The 17,933-nt window shown below is 30.4% G+C and overlaps 1 pseudogene; it reads right to left on the reverse strand.

Annotated features, from left to right (window-relative positions):
* Window positions 1–15,339: 15,339 nt before the first annotated feature.
* LOC132624219 (probable protein phosphatase 2C 47) lies at window positions 15,340–17,664 on the reverse strand (annotated as a pseudogene).
* Between the last annotated feature and the right edge of the window lie 269 nt (window positions 17,665–17,933).

The raw sequence follows: 17,933 nt of genomic DNA on the forward strand, positions 1-17,933 counted from the left end.
ATATTATTTTAAATATTCTGTTAAATATTATAAATTATTTTGACACTCGGAATGACTTCGGGAAAGTTATACTTCTATAATTTATTATGATATCCGAAATACATTTATTATGATTTCGTCCGACTCCATTTGATTTGTTTGTCTTTGCTACGCTTCATCGAGTCTTTGAAAACACTTATGATATTTTTAAATTGCATTAGTCTCTCACTACTCCATTCGTGGATGTCCCAATGTTTCCCACACTGAGCCGGGCCAGGATATGTTGTCAAGCGTAATTCTCTGCATTGTTCGCCGCGTCCCGATGTGAGGGGGCAGGTATACGCGTACATGGGTCTGTGGAGTATGATTTGCCATGTCCGCCTATTCTGATCTGATCTGTTATGGCCATTTTGATATGACATTATATGATACGGGGCCACGCCCCTTTTTCTGATTCCTCTGTATAGTGGCACCAGCGTCGGGAGGGTGGCCACATTCTGTCTGCCGAGTCCCGTGGCAGGGACCGGATATGATATGATATGACATATGTTTCTGTACGCATTCTATCTGTTTTGGAAATATGCATTTGACACTCTGGATTCTGTACTCATTTTCTGTAACCATTATGATTTGACTTCTGTGATTCCGCTTTACATATTCAGTACATATTTCGTACTGACCCCCTTTCTTCGGGGGCTGCGTTTTCATGCCGCGCAGGTACGGACGACAGGTTTGCTGATCCATCTGTTTAGGATCCCACTTCTGCTATTTTGGGGCGCTCTCTTCTACAGAGCCCATCTTTTGGTACAGTCTGTCACTGCTATCTGGATATGTACTTTGTTCTGGGTATGACGGGGCCCTGTCCCTTCTTATGATTATGATATGTTCTGTAGAGGTCTGTGGATACATCTGTGTGGGTTCTGTACATATGTTTGAGATACTTTGTTCTATGATGGCCTTATCGGCCTATGTGTGTCAAGTCTGCTTTTTCTGATAAATTCTGTAGCATCCACTAATATTATTATATTATTATTCTGATAATATGCTAATTTGGGTATCGGGTACGTATAGGTGCCCAGCTAGGGCACTGGTCGCGGCCCACGGGGTTGGGTCGTGACACAAACACCCATGTCGTTGTGTATGATCATTGGTGGGCATCGGTCACTAGCAATGTATTTAATCATTATGGTTTGGACTGTGGTATCTATCCCTAGTTGAGCAGCAATTGTAGAAATCAATCCATTATAGTTCGAATTTGAATCGTACTGGATTCCTTCAATTTTGAATTCTACATATCGACCTGTTACACGAAGTTCATACAACTTTAAACCAAAATTCATACATACTAAAATAGACAAATTTTTCTGAACCAAATCAGTTCCACACTACAGACTCTACCTAGTATACAGAGTTCATACAACTTTCAACCAAAATCCATACATACTCCAATAGACAATTTTTTCCTGAACAAAAACGATGTATTACTACAGAATCTACTTATTATATGAAGTTCATACAACTTTTCATACAAATTATTTCATGCACGAGATTACATGCTTTTAATTGCCTTCAAAACATAATGTATTTGGAGTTCAAATATATTCACCTGATGCGTCCCATCTTCCACTGTGTTGTATCATTATTGACTGCATTGTGCTATCCGCCATTGTTACACTAATAAAGTTTTGATCCGTACGATTTTGAATGGTTCTTCTGAAATTTCAATCGCGTATAATTGATAATTTGTTTAGGTAATTGATGCATCAATCGACTTCTATTAAATCAGATTGTATTCTTCCACAAAATATCAACAACAAAAAAAGGAAAATACCTGCTCTTTTTTTTTTTTTTTTGGAACTCGAAATTTGTATTACTTCTGATACTTCAATGGTTTTTTATTGAGGAATTGATTGTTTATCAACGTTGCAGTTGTTTCTTCAATCACATTCGAATCCTCAATGAAAACTGAAGAGATAGGGCGAAAACATTGAGCAAAATTGGGGGAGAAAAATCGAGGGAGATATTATGGGAAGAGTAGGAAGCAACGGTATTTGCGTGCGTGATTCCGTGGGGTTGGCCTCTAATTGGGTTTTGTATAGGTTTGTAAGTATTGTACTGTTATATCTTGTAAACTGAAAACTGTCGTCGCGTTTTGTAAATATTTACTTTAAAGATGTATATATATGCCCTTTGCCCTTTTTTTTTTAATACTGGATGGTGTTTAATATGGGGCCCACAATTTGGGATTCATTTTTTTTATATATATTGCTTGATTTTGTCAATATGGGATACTATGTTCAAAACACGATTAATATAACATTTTAGTTTGTGCTCCGTATTTAAAACTTTATTATATTAGTGTTTGCTACGAATACGCACGGTATTTAATATGGGGCCCACATTTTTTATTTTTTTTTAATATTGCTTGATTTTGTTAATATGGGGTTCACTTTTTTTTTCCCGTGAGTTTGGATGTGGTGGGTTCCACTTTTTTTTTTCTAATACTGGATGGTGTTTAATATGGGGTCCACATTTTTTTAAATATTAGTTGTTATTTAATATATATGGGGCCCACAATTTTTTTTTAATGGGCCTGTTTAATATGGGGCCCAATTTTGTTTTTTATATATACATAGTATATTGAAAACACGATTGATATAACATTGTAATTTGTGCTCTGTATCTAAAACTTTATTATATTAGTGTTTGCTAAGAATACAAAGTCTGCATTTTTTTTTGACGTTGTTTATTTTTTTAATATGGGATTCATTATTTTTTTTATATATTGCTTGATTTTGTCAATATGAGATAGTAATGTTCAAAACACGATTAATATAACATTGTAGTTTGTGCTCCGTATTTAAAACTTTATTATATTAATGTTTGCTACGAATACGCATGGTGTTTAATATGGGGCTCACCTTTTTTTTTTTTAACATTGTTTATTTTTTAAATATGGGATTCACTTTGTTTTTCAATATTGCTTGATTTTGTTAATATGGGGTCCACTTTTTTTTTCCCGTGAGTTTGGATGTGGTGAGTTCCACTTTTTTTCTTTTTTTCTTTTTTAATACTGGATGGTGTTTAATATGGGGCCCACAATTTGGGATTCATTTTTTTTTTTTATATATATATTGTTTGATTTTGTCAATATGAGATACTATGTTCAAAACACGATTAATATAACATTGTAGTTTGTGCTCAGTATTTAAAACTTTATTATATTAGTATTTGCTACGAATATGCACATTGTTTAATATGGGGCCCACAATTGTTTTTAACATTGTTTGTTTTTTTAATATGAGATTCACTTTTTTTTTAAAAATATTACTTGATTTTGGTAATATGGGGTTAACTTTTTTTTTCCCGTGAGTTTGGATGTGGTGGGTTCCTTTTTTTTTTTTTTAATACTGGATGGTGTTTAATATGGGGCCCACATTTTTTTTTAATATTAGTTGTTGTTTAATATATATGGGGCCCACAATTTTTTTTTTTACAATTTTGTTTTTTTATGGGCCTGTTTAATATGGGGCCCAGTTTTTTTTTTTTATTATTATATATTATGTTCAATACACGATTGATATAACATTGTAATTTGTGCTCCGTATCTAAAACTTTATTATATTAGTGTTTGCTAAGAATACAAAGTCTGCACTTTTTTTTTTATATATATATTGCTTGATTTTGTCAATATGGGATACTATGTTCAAAACACAATTAATATAACATTATAGTTTGTGCTCCGTATTTAAAATTTTATTATATTAGTGTTTGCTACGAATACGCATGGTGTTTAATATGGGGCCACATTTTTTTTTTAACATTGTTTGTTTTTTAAATATGAGATTCACTTTGTTTTTCCAATATTGCTTAATTTTGTTAATATGGGGTCCACTTTTTTTTCCGTGAGTTTGGATGTGGTGGGTTCCACTTTTTTTTTAATACTGGATGATGTTTAATATGGGGCCCACATTTTTTTTTAAATATTAGTTGTTGTTTAATATATATGGAGCCCATAATTTTTTTTTTTACAATTTTTTTTTATGAGCCTGTTTAATATGGGGCCCATAAAAAATTGGGGGGGGGGGGGGGGGGGGGGGGCACAACGGACGACGAAGAAGAAGCACCAACCGGTGCTTCTTAATAGTAGTAAAAAAAATTCGTCTTTTCAATATCAGCTATTAGTTTCTGCATGTATGGTTGGTTATTCTGTTGTTCAGAATTTACCAAATGCCTTTTTTTCACTTTATTATATGACTTTCTGTTAATCCAAATAATTTATCTGTTTCATGACTTAGCTAGATGCTTACTCCCTTCATCTTATATTACTTAACCTTGTCATTTTATTGATAAATCAGTAATTATATTGTTCTAGATTAGTTTTGGATAGTATCTAAATTGAAGTGGGGTCATTTTTATAAAAATAAAACTTTAGGGAAAATTTGAAGAAAAAAAAATCAAAAGTGAGATGAAAAAGAAAAGTTAAAACAGGTTTTGAGGTGTTTTACAAATTTTAAAGATAACTTCAAGTTGTATTTGGAATATTCATGGTCAAACATTTATTTTTAAAATAAAGTGAAAAAAATCCGAAAAAAAGGAAACTAATTCAAATTTATGCTGAAAAACTTGCTTTAGAGATGTTATTTATTAAAAATGATTTCATTTCTGGAACTGAAATCCAAAATCTTTTAAGAAGCAAATTTAGAGTTTATTCTAATCTAAACACACATCTCATTAATCTTCTCAGTTCCATGCTCACAGATGCCTAGTAAAGCAACTATTCACAATTTAAGAAGTGAATGAATTGAGACAATCGTTGGCAGGTAGCGATAATGATCCTATTTAATGCAATATTCTTTTTTAATATCTACGTTTTCTTAACAATACTTTCCACTATACATAAAATTTAGTATATGGAAAGAAAATATCAAATCTTTTCTACGTTTTCTTTTATCTGTGATAGCCACTGCCCCTTTGCAAACTGTTTCATCATGATTTAGTCGTTTTCGTTATTTTCATTTCCATATCGCTTTGAATATTCTTGGCCTTATCTGATCTCTTTTATGCTTTCTATTGAGTCGAGAGTCTTTCGGAAACAGCCGTCGTACCTTAGTAGGAGTCAGGTCTGCGTACACTCTACTCTCCCCAGACCTCACGATGTGGGATTTCACTGGGTTGTTGTTGTTGTTGTTGTTGTTAGACTCTAATCTCTTCGAATTTCATTAATCACTAGACACAGGTCACACAACCTTTGGTGCTTAATTATTCTGGAACCTTATGGGGTGAAACAAAATCTAGCAATGGGAAATACAAACAGATAGTTAAGATTTTACTAGAAATATATATCCAAGTGTCGCCTTCCCTTTGTTATAAATATCATCATTGCTCTGGTGGAATTAAAGCAGCAAAAGTTGAAAAAAGGAACAATGAACCTTATGTATTTCCATTTTTTCGCTAAACAACCTTAGGTATTATTTAGTCAGATAACGTCTCATTGTGATGATCCATAAGCTTTCTCATTTGGATTAGTATTTCAATTTTGAGAAAATATTACAGAAATTTAAAAAATTGTAAGTATGTGATTCATACGTAATTCTTTCAAAAGATCTTTCTGAAATGAAAAGTAAATTTTACAAAAAAAAAAAAAAAAAAAAATACACACACACAGATCGAGCAAAATAGCTCCTCACTAGAAGTGTCTAGAACGTTTTCTCAAAAGGTAACTTTTTTTCATTCCACGTCATGTCTTGCCAGATCAATCATTTGCACCATTTAGATAATGCAAATTGTCATCTTCAGAATGGTTTGCCCTTTTTTATTTGTTTTTGTCATCCTCCTCAATCTACCATTTATTTCCTTGTGTGGACAAAACTACTTATTCCTTTTGAATGATCCTGACACACTCCCCTTTCTCATTCAGACCAGCAATACATGCCCGTGCATCACATGTCTATTCACTTTGATTAGCTAGATATATATTTTATGTATTTTAAAAATAATTTTTAAAAGTATTCTAATTGTTATTATATATAACAATATATACAAAGTGTATTTTATGTACTATCACTTTAGTTATAATTAAAAAATAAAGTTTAAAAATTAAAAAGATATGATGGAATTAAGTCTTTGATATGAAAAGAGTCGGACCTTTTTCTCATTGTCATGACAATGAAAGTTGTTCATCGATGTGAAAAGAAAATTAGTAAGAATATGAGGGAAAATTAATATTTTAATTCTAGATTTTTTCTTTTAAATTTTTTAATATCTTTTATGTATACCGACATGTTGATATCTATTTCAATTAATTAACTGTTCAAATTCAAACATAAGAACCATTATTGTATATATTGAATTTTTAATAGCAAAACTAATAAAATATTTTTCTTAAACAAATTAAAAAATATATTATAATTTTTTATATTAACAATTATAGATAAAAACAATTCTTCTTCTTATTTTACCCTTTATATTAATTACTCATTTTCAAATCATTTTCTGAGGCTATTGAGATTATACATCAATAAATATGAATATTATGATAAAATATATACTTCATTTATTAATTTTTAAAGAACGTGAAAAGTCAAAAGTGGATAAGTAAAAGTGCACGGAGGGAATAAATATGTGTAGGAGAATTAAAATTGAAGTGCATACGTGTATACATGAGAAGAGAATAAATACTCAGTATTATGATATATGTCCAAGTGAGATAAAAAAGTAGTTGGTTAAAGTGTACAATTTATATAACTTTTAGTACAAATTTGCATTGTTATTGTTCGTTCTCTCTTTACGTTTAAAATATTGACAAAGAAGGAAAATGAGGATAAAAGTCACTCCTTTCATTTACTTTTACTTGTCCACGTTAATATATCAAGAGAAAGAAATTTTTATTCCTATTATTAATTTTGCCCTTCACATTAATTACTCATTTTCATATCATTTTCCAAGGCTATTGAGACTTACACCAATAAATATAAATATTATGATAAAATATATACTCCCCCCGTCCATATTACTTACCACTTTCCCTTTTGCACGCCCCTTGAGAAATTATAAATAAAAGATGTATTTTACTATCTTACCTCCATCTCTCTCTAATAAATACATTCTAATCAAAATTGACTATTACTAAGGGTAAGATGAGAAATATTTAATTAATTTTATCTTGGTTTTGTAAATGAGCAAGTAAGTTGGACATATATTTTTAGTAATGTGACCAAGTAATATGGGCCGGAGAGGGTAAGATGGGAAATATTTAATTAATTTTATCTTGGTTTTGTAAATGAACAAGTAATTTTAATAATGTTGAGTACTTTATTTATTAATTTTTAAAGAATGTGAAAAGTCAAAAGTGAACAAGTAAAAATGCACGGAGGAAATAAATATGTGTCGGAGAATTAAAATTGAAGTGCATACGTGTATACATGAGGAGAGAATAAATATTCAGTACTATGACATATGTCCACGTGGGATAAAAAAGTAGTTTAGTAATGTGGCCAAGTAATATGAGACGGAGGGAGTACTTCATTTATTAATTCTTAAAGAACTTGAAAAGTCAAAAATCAACAAGTATAAGTGCACAGAGGAAATAAATGTATCGGAAAATTAAAATTGAAGTGCATACGTGTATACATGAGAAGAAAAATAAATATTCAGTATTATGATATATGTTCACGTGAGATAAAAAAACAATTAATTAAACTGTATAATTTATATAGCTTGTGGTACAAATTTGTATACACGTGTATACATGAGAGAAAATATTACCAATTGCATGGCCCAAGTGGGAGGATAAAAAGAAAAGTTGGTCAGCCCAAGTGTACAATTAACATTACTTTTGGCTTGTGGTACAAATTTGTGTACACGTATATATATGAGAGAAAATATTACCAATTGCATGGGCCCAAGTGGAGGATAAAAGGAATAGTTGGCCAGCCCAAGTGTACAATTAACATTACTTTTGGCTTGTGGTACAAATTTATATACACGTGTATACATGAGAGAACCAATTGCATGAGCCCAAGTGGGAGGACAAAAAGAAAAGTTGGCCAGCCCAAGTGTACAATTAACATTACTTTTGATGCAATTATAACAGCAGTGTTAGTCCATGTTTGCCCACACAAACTGTCATTTCTATATAGTACACTAGATGGTCTATGCGCACGGGCTCAATACTTTAGATTATAGTGTATCTATGTATATGTAGTTGTATTTGGATAGTGATAAACATGGGTTTTGTGCTCAGTATCTAAAATTTTATTATATTCGTGTTTGCTACGAAAATTTATTAATATTTTTTAAAAGAGAAGACTTGTTTAAAAGAAAACTATTTTCCTCTCTTTGAGATAAAACAATAGCAATATTTAAATATCAGTTGATACTTTCAATTTTAATTCGATTGGTTTAAAGGTGTAAAATACTTATTATTATTTTTATCAAATTTTGATTTGGATAATTCTAATTCAAATTATTAAATTAATTTTACATGTTTAAAACGAAACAAAGTAGAAATTAATTTTCTATTTAAACGAAGAAATGCTATTTTTTAATTTTTGGTAAATATTCTCGGTTTAGTTCATTTTACTTGTCATGTTATCTTTTGCATGGTTTTTAAGGAAACGTGAATTAGAATTATAGTTTGACTAATTTACCTTATTCATTATTTGATCTCTATTTGATATTAATCTCTTTTCACATTTATTAGAGTAAGAATAAAAATGAAAAAGTAGTTAAATTCTATCTTATTTTAAAATATAAATATTTTAAGTATATTTATTTTAGTAATCATAATAAATAAATGACATGGTAGAATAGCAAATACAGCAATTAAATATTTAGATTAGACTTCAGGCTAATATAAGAAAAGAAAGGAAATTGTATGTATTTGCCTACTAAACCTTTTGAAGAAAAACAATAATATGAGATCCATATTTTTTGCTGTGTAATAATTTCATTTGCTCCCACTAATGGGTTAATACGCATGTAGTAATGAATCCACTATTATTGACTTGATGGGGATACTTTGCGAATTACATGAATATTATTATTTTTTTTAATATATGGGGTGCACATTTTTTTTTGACATTGTTTTTTTTTAATATGGGATCCACTTTTTTTTATGAGTTTGGAGAGGGTGGGTCCACTTTTTTTTTTTTTTTTTTTTTTTTAACCATATAGAAGCATTTTTTTTAAGAGTGACTGACGACGAAGCATGGGTAAACCGATGCTTCTATATAGTAGAAAAATAGAAATATAATAAAGTATTTCTATCTACTTTTTAAAAGAGTTGGTAATATAAAGTATAAAATGTCATTTTTTTGTCCTTAAATAAAAAAATGGGTGGGACCACAAATGATTTTTTTGCCCTTAAATAAAAAAGTGGGACCAAAGGACGGACGACGATCTTGCTTATAAACCGGCTCCTCTATATAGTAGTAAAGTAATATATATATTGTTCAAAACACGATTAATATAACATTGTAGTTTGTGCTCCGTATCCAAAACTTTATTATATTAGTGTTTGCTACGAATACAAAGTTGGCAAAAATTTATTAATAGACTTATTTAAAAGGAAATCATTTTCCTCTCTTTGAGATAAAACAATAGCAATATTTAAGCATCAGTTGATACTTTGAATTTTAATTCGATTAATTTAAAGGTGTAAAATATTTTATTGTTAATGTATGTACATTGGGCCTAAACAATACCTATTATTCTTTTATCAAATTTTGATTTGGATAATTCTAATTCAAATTATTATATTAATTTTATATGTTTAAAATGAAACAAAGTAGAAATTTGATTTTCTATTTAAATGAAGAACTACTATTTTTTAATTTTTGGTAAATATTTTTGGTTTAACTCATTTTACTTGTCATGTTTTCTTTTGTATGGTTTTTTAAGGAAACGTCAATTAGAATTATAATTTCACTAATTTACCTTATTAATTATTTGATCTCCATTTAATATGTTTTTTTTATGACATTAATCTCTTTTCACATTTATTAGATTAAGGAAAAAATGAAAAAGTAATTAAATTCTATCTTATTTTAATATATAAGTATTTTAAGTATGTTGCTGTACAATAATTTCATTTGTTCCCACTAATGGATTGATACGCATGTGGCAATGAATCCATTATTATTGATTTAATGAGATACTTTGGAAATTACATAAATATTGTTTGATTTTTTAATATGGGATGCACTTTTTTTTTTTTTTTTGACATTGTTTGTTTTTTAATATGGGAATCATTTTTTTATATTGCTTGATTTTGTTAATATGGGGTCCACTTTTTTTTCCCGTGAGTTTGGAGATGGTGGGTTCCACTTTGTTTTTTTTTTTTTTTTAATATTGGTTGGTGTTTAGTTGGGGCCCACACTTTTTTTTTAATATTGGTTGATGTTTAGTTGGGGCCCACACCCTTTTTTTTAGTGAAAAACGGACGACGAAGCATGAGTTTAGTTTAAATTAAAAGTAGAGAAATGGCAACTCTTTGAATTAGTTTTCTATTTTGCACTAATTACAAATACAGTTTAAGTTTATTGACAATTTAATTATTGATTGCAATTATGGTACATAAATATCTTCTAGTGATAAGAAATAAACTTGAAAAAACGTAACTTCTACATAGCCAAGTGGACCAGGGGCGTATTTAAGGGGGCGGGACGGTATTCATTCGAACACTTTTGGCAAACAATTATACAGTATATATTGAGTAGATTGTCTGTATTTATGTACATATATAAGTTGTGAATACCCTGAATAGATACAAAAGGTTAACTCAAGCGGTCCAGGGTGTTCAAAATACACACAAAATTACACTACTTTATTTTTCCGGCTCATTCGCACATTTACATTTTTATTTTTTGAATTCTGAATTCGCCATTGAAGTACTGTACTGTAATTGTATAAGCACAATTTTCCGTCTCCTCCTGATCTTCAGTACTCTATATAGGCTCGAGTATGGCTAAAAATAGTAGAATAACTTACGTAAGATGCTGCGACTTCATGCTACCAAGAAGATTGAGAGTAAATTGGACAAGTTTCACTGCTCTAACATCACTTTAGAAAAAATTTATATGGTGTGTGAGGAGATATGCCATGTCATATTTGTGTGAAGGTCTCTATTAATTGACAAGTGCATATTTATGGGTCCCACTCTATTTTAACTTCCCCCTCTCTTCACCCACCACATTTTCTTCAATTCACCGTCATACTCTCCGGCCATGACTTTTCACTCCACTCATTAACTAATCTCTCTTTAGCTAAGCTTGCCAAAAATAATATTTATTTTTTAGCTAGTTTACACAAGCCATTTAATTGTATTAATTTAAATAGCACAACAAGACATAGTGAAAAGACTAGTTAATGTCCCGAAATTAGCATTTTCGTAATTAATTAAAGTCATTCATAAAGAAGAAGATAATGATAAAAATAAGAATATTAAATTTTAACTTTTAAGTCACATCTGAGCAACAGTAAACATCCATTAAAGTAACTTTTCCGTTATTTCACTAACACGGTGCACAAAATACCATTATACCAAGTAGGGGTATATAAAGCAAATCGATAAATCTAGACCAAATTGATTAATTGAGTTAATTGAAAAAAATAATAATTTAATGGTTTGATAATGAGAAAACAAATCGATCGTAATTGATTTGATTCAATTTTAACTAAAAACAAGGTGAAACTAAGACAAACCAACCCAACGTTATATATATTCAATTTTTAAAAGTTATTTATATATAAAAATATTTATTACAATCCACTTTGTAATTATTTTTTTAACTTTGTCATAGCTTTTGTTTCTTAACATTTTAATACCATATTTTGCCTTGTAATTTTATCCCAATGTTCATATATATTAATTTAAGTGAATCCGTTATACCTATGATGTTTTTGTTGTCCTTGACAACAATTTATTTATTTTTAATCAAGTTTCCTAGGGCGTTGTAATTTTAGTTATGTGTCTAATTAATTAACATGAACTGGAGTAGATATGATTGTATGAAGTAGTATGATATTTGCATCATATTTCACAAAAGCAAATTAATTTTGTTATAAAATGTTTCACATCAAACCAAGAAAAAACCAAAAAAATTGAAAAAAAAAACTAGATTTTATAAATTTTATTTTATTTATAGATATTAAAAACCGACAAAATTGATTTGATTTAATAAATAAAAGAACCCGTATCAATTAGATCTATTTACAGGTACCAAGCATCAAATGAAGAATATAAAAATATGCATGAATATAAAAAGAATTGGGTGAAAAACAATTATGACAAAAAAACTGACTTTGAAAACAAGGATAAAATATTGAGAGTGAAATTTCTACTATATTAGAAGCACCGGTTGGTGCTTCTTTCGTCGTCCGTTGTGAACCCCCCCCCCCCCCAAACATAAAAATAAAATAAAATTTGGGCCCCATATTAAACAGGTCCTAAAAAAAATGTAAAATAAAAATAAAAATTGTGGGCCCCATATTCAACAACATCCAGTATTAAAAAAAAAGGTGGAACCCACCACATCCAAACACACGGGAAAAAAAAGTGGACCCCATATTAACAAAATCAAGCAATATTGAAAAAAAAAGTGAATCCCATATTTAAAAAATAAATAATGTTAAAAAAAATGTGGGCCCCATATTAAACACGATGCGTATTCATAGCAAACACTAATATAATAAAGTTTTAAATACGGAGCACAAACTATAATGTTATATTAATCGTGTTTTTAACATAGTATCCCATATTGACAAAATCAAGCAATATATATATAAAAAAAAATGAATCCCATATTAAAAAAATAAACAATGTAAAAAAAAAGTGCAGACTTTGTATTCTTAGCAAACACTAATATAATAAAGTTTTAGATACGGAGCACAAATTATAATATTATATCAATCATGTTTTGAACATAGTATATATAAAAAAAATAAAAAATTGGGCCTCATATTAAACAGGCCCATAAAAAAAAAATTATAAAAAAAAAATTGTGGGCCCCATATATATTGACCCCATACTAAACAACATCAAGCAATATATATATAAAAAAAAAAGTGGAACCCACCATCTCCAAACTCACGGTAAAAAAAGTGGACCCCATATTAACAAAATCAAACAATATCAAAAAAAATAAAAATTGAACCCCATATTCAAAAAATATAATGTCAAAAAAGACTTTGTATTCGTAGTAAACACTAATATAATAAAGTTTTAGATACGGAGTACAAACTACAATGTTATATTAATCGTGTTTTGAACATAGTATATATATATATATATATATATATATGCAAATAATGCAAATTAATAATGTCCAAAAAAAAAAAGTGCACCCCATATTAAAAAATCAAACAATATTCATGTAATTTCCAAAGTATCTCATTAAGTCAATAATGATGGATTCATTACCGCGTGCGTATCAATCCATTAGTGGGAGCAAATGAAATTATTATACAGTAACATACTTAAAATACTTATATATTAAAATAAGATAAATTTAATTACTTTTTCATTTTTTCCTTACTCTAATAAATGTGAAAATAATTATGGGCCCCATATTAAACACCATGCGAATTTGTAGCAAACACTAATATAATAAAAGTTTTAAATACGGAGCACAAACTACAATGTTATATTAATCGTGTTTTGAACATACTATCCCATATTGACAAAATCAAGCAATATATATATATATATATATATATATATATATATATATATATATATATATATATATATATATATATAAAAGTGAATCCCATATTAAAAAAATAAACAATGTCAAAAAAAAAAAGTGCAGACTTTGTATTCTTAGCAAACACTAATATAATAAAGTTTTAGATACGGAGCACAAATTACAATGTTATATCAATCGTGTTTTGAACATAGTATATATATATATATATATATATATATATATATTATATACATAAAAATAATGCAAACTAATAATGTCCAAAAGGGTGGGCCCCATATTAAACGACACCAAGCAATATAAAAAATAAAAATAAAAAAAGAAGAAACTATATAAAGCATGGGTTTAGACCCATGCTTCATCGTCCGTTGTCCCTTTAAAAAAAAAAGGAAGAAAAAAAAAGTAAAACTGACCACATCCAAACTCACGGGAAAAAAAAGTGGACCCCGTATTAACAGAATCAAGCAATATTTAAAAAAAAATGTGAATCCCATATTAATAAAACAAACAATGTTAAAAAACAAATGCTTAGAAAATCAAACAATTAAATCAATAATGATGGACTCTTTAGAATAAGGAAAAAATCAATTTCTACTTTGTTTCGTTTTAAACATGTAAAATTAATTTAATAATTTGAATTTGAATTATCTAAATCAAAATTTGATAAAAAATAATAAGTATTTTACACCGTTAAATTAATCGAATTAAAATTGAAAGTATCAACTGATGCTTAAATATTGCTATTGTTTTATCTCAAAGAGAGGAAAATAGTTTCTTTTTAAACAAGTCTTCTCTTTTAAAAAGTATTAATAAATTTTCGTAGCAAACACGAATAAAATAAAGTTCTAGATATGGAGCACAAACTACAATGTTATATTAATCGTATTTTGAACATAGTATATATATATATATATATATATATATATTATCATTATCTAAACACAACTACATATACATAGATACATTATAATCCGAAGTGTTAGGCCCGTGCGCGGGCATAGGCCATCTAGTAAATAAAGAAAGGAGGGCAGATAAGTGAAAGCAGAGATTGGAGAGAGAAATAACACTAGGGATGAGAGGGGTCATATAAGTGGGACCATACACTTTTTTTTAATAAAATATCACCCTCACATGCCAAGCAATACTTATGCCTTACCCACCATAATTTATTTTATTACTTCATCAGTAATATGGATTATGGTTTTGCTTTAGTATATATCTACAAGCTCCTTTTCTCTTTTAGCTTAAGGATCAGAGATATGTCTTGTAGCTTATAACTCATGTTTAAAATCAAATAATCTACTTCCCTTTTGGCAAATGACCTTTATTCTAATCTATTAACAAACATAAAAAGCTACAGTATATAACAGAAGTGAAAAGCACTTGTTGCTATTCAAATGGCACCTTTTTCTGCATTGGATCTGTGACATTCCAAGATATCCCCCTTGTTTGAATGACCAATATTCCAAATTTAACATTAATTGTGAAGAAAAGAAACTTAACTCCTTCCCTTTTTGGTGTCAACTTTTGCCGGGGAAGGAATTGAGTTTAACACAAGGATTTACACTACGAATGTAATCGAACTGACTATATAGCAAGTCATTACTTCATTTTTCAGGTTACCAGATATCAAGTTTGCTACAAAGAATTATCTATTGTTGCATATCATCATAACCTAATTTCACAAAAAATGTATACACTACAAGTGTACAAAACCTAAACTACAAACTTAACATAATCCAGTCATTTCGTAGATTATGGTCGGCCACTGGATTATAAGTGTGAGATTGAACCGGTTGGTGTACATATGAACCTTATTATGAAGAGCAGCCACATCAAGGAATAGTAACAGTGACAACTGAATAAATCTAAATTGAGTCGTAGCAGGATCCTTATAGAAGATTTTCTTTTTGTTAATCAGCAACAATATACCATTTCCATGGACAACAAAAAAATCCCTGGCGATGGTGTGTAATAGGTTAGTTCAGAAGATTTTCTTTTTGTTAATCAGCAACAATATACCATTTCCATGGACAAGAAAAAAATCCCTGGCGATGGTGTGTAATAGGTTAGTTCATCTGTACAAGTAGATGATCATGTCTGTTTTGTATGTCACTCAAAACACCCCTTAGAATATCCAATCCTTCAGCTGAGATGCTCCTCCTCCTCTGGGTTCTTGGTATTTCAATTCGCGGGGCTGGATCACGAGAGATGCAAACTACAAGAAAGGTTAGATTATCACAAGTGTTACTCTTTAGAGCCTCTCTAACAAGCTCCCTCGAGCATCTCTCGGGATCATTATGCAGCATGAGCTCTTTCCTCACGATAGTTACCGCGTACTAGCTACTCATGACATCCCATAAGCCATCGCAACCCATTATCAAGAACTCATCCTCTTCGGTCAGGACCACTTCTTCCAACTCTGGCTCCGAGCTTAAGGGTCCCTTTGAACTTTTGGGACCCTTTATGTGCCAGTCACCAAGAGCTCGTGCAACCGAGAGTTGGCCATTGAGATAACCGTCATAGATGACTCCCCTAGTTTCTCAATTCTTAATTTTTCAGAAGTTGTGTTTGGTTTGTGATCTTTTGATAATTCAATCACTCTTCCTCATTTTCCTAGCATAGTTCGAGAGTCCCCAGCATTAGCAATAAGCATGGTCCTGTGGATCGCCACAACATAAACAAAGAAATGAATGTAAGTTACCTATTGTGACAAATGAAAAAGGATAAGGGGGATAGATAAACAATTCATCAACGCATAACTAAGTTATGTATGTTCCTATCTGGCTTTGTAAATAGATACAACAACAACATATTAGTGTAATCCTACAAGTGGGGTCTGGAGAGGGTAGAGTGTACGCAGACCTTACCCCTACCTTGGAAGGTAGGGAGCTTGTTTCTGAAAGACCCTCGGCTCAAAAGAAAGCATGACAAAAAAGTTAGACAAGGATTGAATAAAATAAAGAAGCCATGAAAAAATAGTATAGATAAGCACCATGAAGAAAAGTACCAGTAAATGCAGTAAACTAATATGATAATCGAAGTATCAAAGATAATGGCTTTATAAATAGATATTAAAAGTAAATGCTAGATTTCAATCATGAAAGATATCTTTACCATATTTGATAAAGCCAGTAAGAAAACCTCTCCTACCACAAAGGACCAAAGGCACTTTTAGGCAGTAAAGGAATCCAATTAGTTAAGATTTAACAACGTTTTGTTGTCCTGTTCACGCTTGGACAATACATTCATCCGAATCGGAAATAAAGAAGTCAGGAAGAGTAAAATCTTGAATCTTTCAGAACTAGGTTATCCACATGGGAATAAGAAAGTGGATAGAAACAGCGTGAAACAGCGATTTCTATCATCATCGACTCTTCCAGTTATTTCCCAAGTTTGCATTATTTAATTATCAATACTCCCCAATTCGATGAGCTTTGTGTTTTAAGTTTCCAACGATGTTGACTAAAGCACTCTGGTATCAGACTAAACATCGCGTATACGTTTCTTTGATAACCGAGAAATTCATGAGGGCCAATAGCACACAGTTTGAAACTTAAGGGATAATGAGGCCCCCACAATTCTCCTGCGACAAGGTTCGAACTCATGACACGTGCCTAATCCACACATCACACGGTGTGCTTGCATCACTAGATCAAAGCCCTACGAATCTAAACATTGACATATTTTTAGCAGATTAAAAATTTGTATAAACATTTTATTGGGACAGACACGGGATGAATTCCTCTAGCTCCTACTTACCAGAGACGAAAAAATTAGAAATACATGACTCTGCCACACAAAAGAAGGTCAAACACTTACCGTCCAAAAATAAGCGCAGTTGTTCACTATCAAGTGATTTGGTATCAGCCAGTGCATTATCGGCTTTAACAAAAGCATTCTTTATAGCTCTTTTGACCATCGATGGAAAATGCGAATCCTCTACCATAAAGCTTAGGAGATTCTTTTGAGTGAATTAGGGGTGACAATTTGAGTCCGGAACTTTTGTAACCCAAAAATAAAATTTTGGAACAAAATGACCCATTAAAAAAAAAGAAACCAAAATAGGTTTCATGCGCAAAATCTGTGAGTAAAAAGACCTAAGTGTAAAATTATACTTAAGTTCTTTTACGCACAGATTCTGTGCGTAAAAGCCCTCAAATAAAACATCCCCTTCTTCCCCACCACTGGTTCCCCAATTCAAAAAAGAAAAAGAAAATCAGCCATTAAAGGTCACGTTCCGAG

This window comes from Lycium barbarum, chromosome 12, assembly GCF_019175385.1.
Source record: "Lycium barbarum isolate Lr01 chromosome 12, ASM1917538v2, whole genome shotgun sequence".
NCBI lineage: Eukaryota > Viridiplantae > Streptophyta > Magnoliopsida > Solanales > Solanaceae > Lycium > Lycium barbarum.